Genomic DNA, 6,901 nt, shown 5'->3' on the forward strand with positions numbered 1-6,901 from the left:
AAAATGGAAAAGGAAAGAGTTTAGATACCATATCATCCAATTGGACATGATACTGATGATAGTCATTTGTCCATATCTGATAAATCTTGCTAGTTTGTTTGTTTGATTTTGCTTTTATTTTTTCTTTATTTTTTTCGTTCTTTTTAACATGTATTTTCTTAAAATTTTATGTATCCAGAAGTGGACCTGAGTACGTGCATATGTCCACATGCATTCATGTGTCAAAATAGGGCAGGTGTTTGTGTGTACTACATGTGTGCATGCACCCGAGTGATTGCAGAATGCCCGATGTATGAAATAAAAATTAAACCAAGGTTTTCAACAAGTGATTTTTAAGGCCCAAGACATCTCCCCAAAAGAAGTCCAACTGTTTTTGATGGCACACCTTTTTATCCTAGGGAAAATAAATATTTATCAGTGATGGTGAGATTACTAGGTATCATAACTTAAAGTAAAGAGCAGATTTAAACAGGATATACCAGGTAAATATTTTCAAGATAGTACAAAATTTTAATAATTTTTACACTTTTATAATAATCACAGACAGAAAATAAGATATGGATATACATATTTTAATTGAAAAATAGTAGGAAGTTCTCTGACTGTGTCATATATATATATATATATATTAATTTTGAAAGAATTCCCTTTATGATTAAAAGACTATTAGTGATGGAATGAAATACCACAGTGTATCTAGAGCTCCTCAGCATGAATCTGTTCATAATTCCTTTTCAATTATTTGTTTGAACCAGATATTTATTATTCATTGTGGTCCTGAGAACTGAGCATCGAAGAGGGTGATACATACATAACCAAATAGCTTTAGATCTCTTCTTTCAAGACAATAAAGTATGTTAGGATAATAATACTTGATTATAAGTAATTATAAGTTAAAGCAGAAAACTGAAAGATGGTATTTCAAGAAAGGAAAATGGTAGGCTGATTTATTTCATGAATATGCACAAATATCTTCAACACATAAATAAAGATATATCTGAAATGTATGTATCTATAATTCATATACTTGAAATAACATTGAGTAAAAGCAGTAATGTGTCAAGGAAATTTCATTTTAAGGAATAAAAATTTGGATTACATTTTAAAAATTATTTATTATAATTCCACACATAACTAAAGAAAGTGGAACAAATTCACAAATCATTCGTGTATAAAACTCTATATGACTCAATGGGTAAAGTGTTTGCTATGTAAGTATGAGGGCCTGAACTTGATCCTCAGAACCCACATAAAGTTGGATGTCATAAAGAGTATCTGTAAGCCCCATGGCCAGATGGGAGGTAGGAACACCAAGAGAATCTTGGTAAGATCCCAGGCAAGGTAGCTATCTTAGCATTCTCAGTCGTCAAACAACAAGAGATTCTGTGGCAAGCCACCCAAGGATGCTCCCTGACTTTAATATAAGTGCTATGGCATATAAGGCACCTAGACGCATGAGCATGTGCTGATGTCATATGTACACACACATACACATATGCATACACACATACACTGAAAAACATCAAAAGTTTAAAATAAATTATGCAAAGCAATGGACAAAAAATACAGATACCACTGTTCTCAAAAAGTGGGCAACATAGATCACCCATATAGACATATTCTTTTACCAACATTTAAGAGATTGAAGCAGGAATCAGGAATTTAAAACCAAGCAGGGCAAATGAAAAAGTGACTAATCTATCCTTAATAGTTTTATCAAGATGGGCTGCACAAATGCATATGGCAAATTTTCAATATATATTTAATCAAAGGGAGACAAGAGTATAATATCAAAAGAACATAACAAATACTGTTTCACTCAAGTAATCAAGGTAAATATCTACAGTTCTGTTAATAGTCCGAGTCCTGTGCCTGGCCAATCTCCAGAACTTTATTTCCATAAATAACTCCCTGTTTGCTTCCTTCCAGAATCTATGAACTTTACTACTCTAGACAGACCACAGAATCATAACCTGGAATGTGACATTTTATGTTCATAATTTTATATTGTGTAGTATTATTAATATTCATCCATTATAAAGCATGGGTCAGAGTTTCCTTACTTTTACAGGCAGAATAACTTTGTTTACACACACACACACACACACACACAATAATACTATTTTTTCTTCATCATTAGAATAATGAAATCTTTAGGAGACTGCCTAAATTTAGTAGTCTCTGATGCTCACATAGTGGTTAATTAAGTAGTCAAAATGTTAATTTAAAAGACCCTTGTATTAACACATACCAGTGTTAAACACTATAAACATTCTAATGAATGATTGTAAGGTACTATTTTCTATATTTCATAGTATCTATCATATTTTCTTGGCATTGGCTGTTTTGGTTTCTTTATACTATTACTCCCCAAACTGTAGTCTCTGCTTACAAATTGCAAACAAAATTGAAAATGTACTTGCCTTAAAAAAAAAAAAATCTAATTTGCTGGGCCAGAAAGATGGTTCAGGGGTTAAGAACAGAAATTTCCTAAGGATTAAAGTTCAGGATTTAGCATCCACTCAAAACTGCTTGTAACTCCCATTCCAGGGTATCTGACAGAGTCTTCTGGCTGTCACAGACACCTGTACCCACACACATGCACATACCTTAATACATATATTGAAAAGTTAAAAATAACATCATATAAGAAAACTACCTCATCACAGCTTTATTTTAACACTGAATATTTGTAATGGAATTATTATCAGTTCTTTGCATATGCATATTGCAGTGTTTTTGTTTGTGCACTAGGGTGTGTGTGTGTGCGTGTGTGTGTGTGTGTGTGTGTGTTTGTGTGTGTTGAGTGCATATTTGCTTGAGTGTTCATACCTTCATGCATTTGTGTGCATGTGGAGAACAGATGCTAACTTTGGGTTTCGTAACCAGTTTCATTCAACTTTATTTTCCTGAAGAGATTTCTAATTTGCAACTAGAGTTCACTGATTCCAATAATGTATTTAATCAGCATGTTTCCTGGGGAGCCTGCTAGCCTACAGGCAGTTGCCATACTCAAGGGGCATTTACAGGGACTGTATTTACAGTCTTAGTCCTTATACTTGAAGGGAAAGCTCTTTACCCATTGGGCCACCTCTCTAGCCCCAACTCTAGAAGTAATCATTAAAGATATCAAACACAATCCCACTTGTAAACTCAATATAGACAGATTAGAGGAGTATAATTTCTTTTGAGGGGAAACATATAATTATAGCACTGTTTACCATAGTAACTGATTTAAGCCAATGATTGCTGGCATAAGGCACTATGCTGGCATTTTATTTTAAGGCACTACCACGAAAGGTGTATGACATGCATTCCTTGATTAACTTTCCATTAATCTCTGTATAGTTTTCTCAAATGAGAGCACACATATGGTTTTACAACAAAGTACTAGCCATTCCCTTTTATTTACTTTTTAAAAATACAGGTGTTCTTTATAATATTCCCTAGTATAAAGTTAACACCCTCTATTTTGATTTCAACTTTACTGTGTCATGAGAATTCTACAAAATTGTGTAGTTAAAATCAAGATAAAGGATTTAATTCATTTTATTTATCTCTTTTATTTTATTGGATATGGCAATGACAGTTAAACTCCAGCTAATAAATCTGTTTGTCTTTGGTCCTATCTGAGGACAGCATCTAATACAGTGACCTTAAAACTTCTGCGTGAATGTGACATTCTATTAGAATTGAAAAAAAATAAATAAATGCAAGTCTCTAAGGCAGAATCGGAGACAGTGTTCATAATGTCTGTTCTTAACCTCCCTAAGAAGAAGAGCTTTCAAAAGCACCTTCAAAGTAATTATGCTAATTAATATATCCCTGACTAAGAAAATATTAAGTTCCACTCTGGCTGACATTTTAGATATATGTATTTCTTTACTGAATCTTCTTGGCCTCCCTTTTCTTAGATGCATATTTTAGGAAATTTGCAATTGTAAATTCTTTCTTGCAGTCTTCCACTAACATCTAAAACGCAATTTCTTTTTTCCTAGGTCCTTAGAAGTAAACATTTATTTTAAAATGCAATCTTGCCCGGGAGCTAACCTTGTGGCACAGCTCTCCATGTCCAAATCCCTCCCAGAGAGAGCTGGTCCCCTAGGAGTGCTGTCACTCCTAACTACACAGGTGTGACTACCATGTTTGCTCCAATAACTGGCCAGAAAGGGCCACAGGAGACCACAGGGCACAGGAACAGCAAAACAGCCTGGGACAGGATCCTTCCAGTTTTCATCAGCACCCTGGAGCTGACCTTGTAACACAGCTCTCTACACCCAAAGCCTGTCCAGATAGACCTGGTCTCTCAGGAGGGCTGACACATCTAAGATGACAAGCTCACAGGCTTACACCTTCACAGACTCACAAGAGGGAAAGGTTCCAGTCAGAGACAGCAAGATCAACTAACTCTAGATAAGCCTGCCCACTCTCTCCCTCCCTATTCAAGATAGCACTGAAACTCCTAGCTAGAGCAATTAGACAACAAAAGGAGGTCAAAGGGACACAAACTAGAAAGGAAGAATTGAAAATATCACTATTTGCAGATGATAAGATAGTACAATTAATTGACCCCCAAAATTCTACCAGAGAACTCCTACACCTGATAAGTAACTTCAGCAAAGTGACTGGATATAAAATTAATGGAAACAAATCAGTAGCCTTCCTCTACTCAAAGGATAAACAGACTTAGAAAGAAATTAGGAAATGACACCTTTCAAAATAATCACAAATAATATAAAAGACCTTGTTGTGACTTTAACCAAGCAAGTGAAAGATTTGTATGACAAGAACTTCAAGTCTCTGAAGAAAGAAATTAAAGAAAAGCTCAGAAGATAGAACCGTCCCCTATGCTCACAAATTGGCAGGATTAACATAGTAAATATGGCAATCTTTCAACAGCAACCTACAGATTCAATACAATACAAAGAGCAATTTGCAAATACACATGGAATAACAAAAAACCCAGGATAGGAAAAACTATTCTCAACAATAAAAAAATTTCTTGAGGAATCTGCTTCCCTGACCTCAAGTTGTACTGCATACCTATAGGGATAAAAACTGCATGGCATTGGTACACAGACGGGCAAGTAGATCAATGGACTAGAACTGAAGGCCCAGAAATGAACCCACACATCTATGGACACTTGATTTTTGACTAAGGAGCTAAAATCATCCAGTGGATAAAAGGCAGAATTTTCAACAAATGGTGCTGGTTCAACTGTAGGTCTGCATATAAAAGAATGCAAATCAACACATTCTTATCTCCTCGTACAAAGCTCAGGTCCAAGAGGATCAAGGACCTCAACATAAAACCAGATACACTGAAACTAATAGAAGAGAAAGTGAGGGAAAAGCCTCAAACACATGGGAACAGGGAAAATTTTTCTGAATAGAATAACAACGACTTATGCTCTAAGATCAACTATCAACAAATGGTATCTCATAAAATTGGAAAGCTTCTGTAAGGCAAAGGATACTGTCAATAGGATAAAATGGCAACAAACAGATTGTGAAAAGGGCTTTACAATCCTACATCAAATAGAGGGCTAATATCCAGTATATATATTCAAGAAGATAGACTCCAGAGAACAAAATAACCCTATTAAAAACGGAGTACAGAGCAAATCAAAGAATTCTGAACTGAGGAATATTGAATGGCCAAGGTACACCTAAAGAAATGTTCAACATCATTAGTCATCAGTGAAATGCAAATCAAAAGACCATAAGATTCAACCTAATAATAGTCAGAATGGCTAAGATCAAAAACTCCGGTGAATAGCAGATGCTGAAGAGGATGTGGGGAAAGAGGAACACTACTCCATTGCAGTTGGGATTGTAAGCTGGTACAAGTACTCTGAAAATCATTCTGGCAATTCCTCAGATAATTGGACATATTACTACCTGAGGGCCCATCTATACCTCTCCTGGGTATATATCCCAAAGATTTTCCAACATATAACAAGGTTACATGCTCCACTGTGCTCATAGCAGCCTTATTTATAAAAGCTAGAAGCTGGAAAGAACTCATATGTCCTTCAACAGAGGAATGGTTACAGAAAATGTAGTAAATTTACACAATGAAGTACTACTCAGCTATAAAAATGACTTCATGAAATTCTTAGGCAAATGGATGGAAGTAAAAATATCATCCTGAGTGATGTAACCTAGTCACAAAACAACACACATGCTATGCACTCAACCATAAGTTCATATTAGCCTAAAACCTCAGAACACCCAATGTACAATTCACAGACCATATGAAACTCAAGAAGGAAGTCAAGGGTGTGGATGCTTCAGTCCTTCTTAGAAGGAGGAACAACACTACTCATGGGAGGTAGAGGATAGGAGGAACTCATGGAGATGAGAGGAAGGGGAGGGGGGAAAGGGGTAGGGCCAAGTATGCGAGGAGACAGGGATGGTATACAGAAGGTCAGTAAATTGAACAAAGGTATGTAGTAATGTGTAGGACCATGAAAAGCAGCCTGTTTTCTGGTTGATGTAGGTTTAAACCATGGAGACACAACAGGTATTCCTGCAAGGGATGGAAGGAGTTTGCCATGCCTCTAGATACCAGGATCCTGACATAAAGCCTTAGCTCTCCATAATTTTGTGGCCATCAGTCACATATGACAATGTTCCAAGCCCCTGGTATTCTGTCTGGATTCTACCCCACAGTTACCTGGCAACAATGAGGTAGGCCTAGCCCACTATAAAAAGGGCTGCTTGCCCCCTTCTCCCTCTCTTACTCTTGCCTCTCTCTCTCGCCCTCTTGCTTCCCCACTCTCTGCATTCCTTAGCCCCCCCCCACTTCCATGACTGGCCTCTTCTTCTCTTCTCTCTCTTCTCTTCTCTCCTCTCCTCTCCTCTCCTCTCCTCTCCTCTCCTCTCCTCTCCTCTCCTC

Source organism: Mus caroli, chromosome 17 (genome assembly GCF_900094665.2).
Source record: "Mus caroli chromosome 17, CAROLI_EIJ_v1.1, whole genome shotgun sequence".
Classification (NCBI taxonomy): Eukaryota; Metazoa; Chordata; class Mammalia; order Rodentia; family Muridae; genus Mus; species Mus caroli.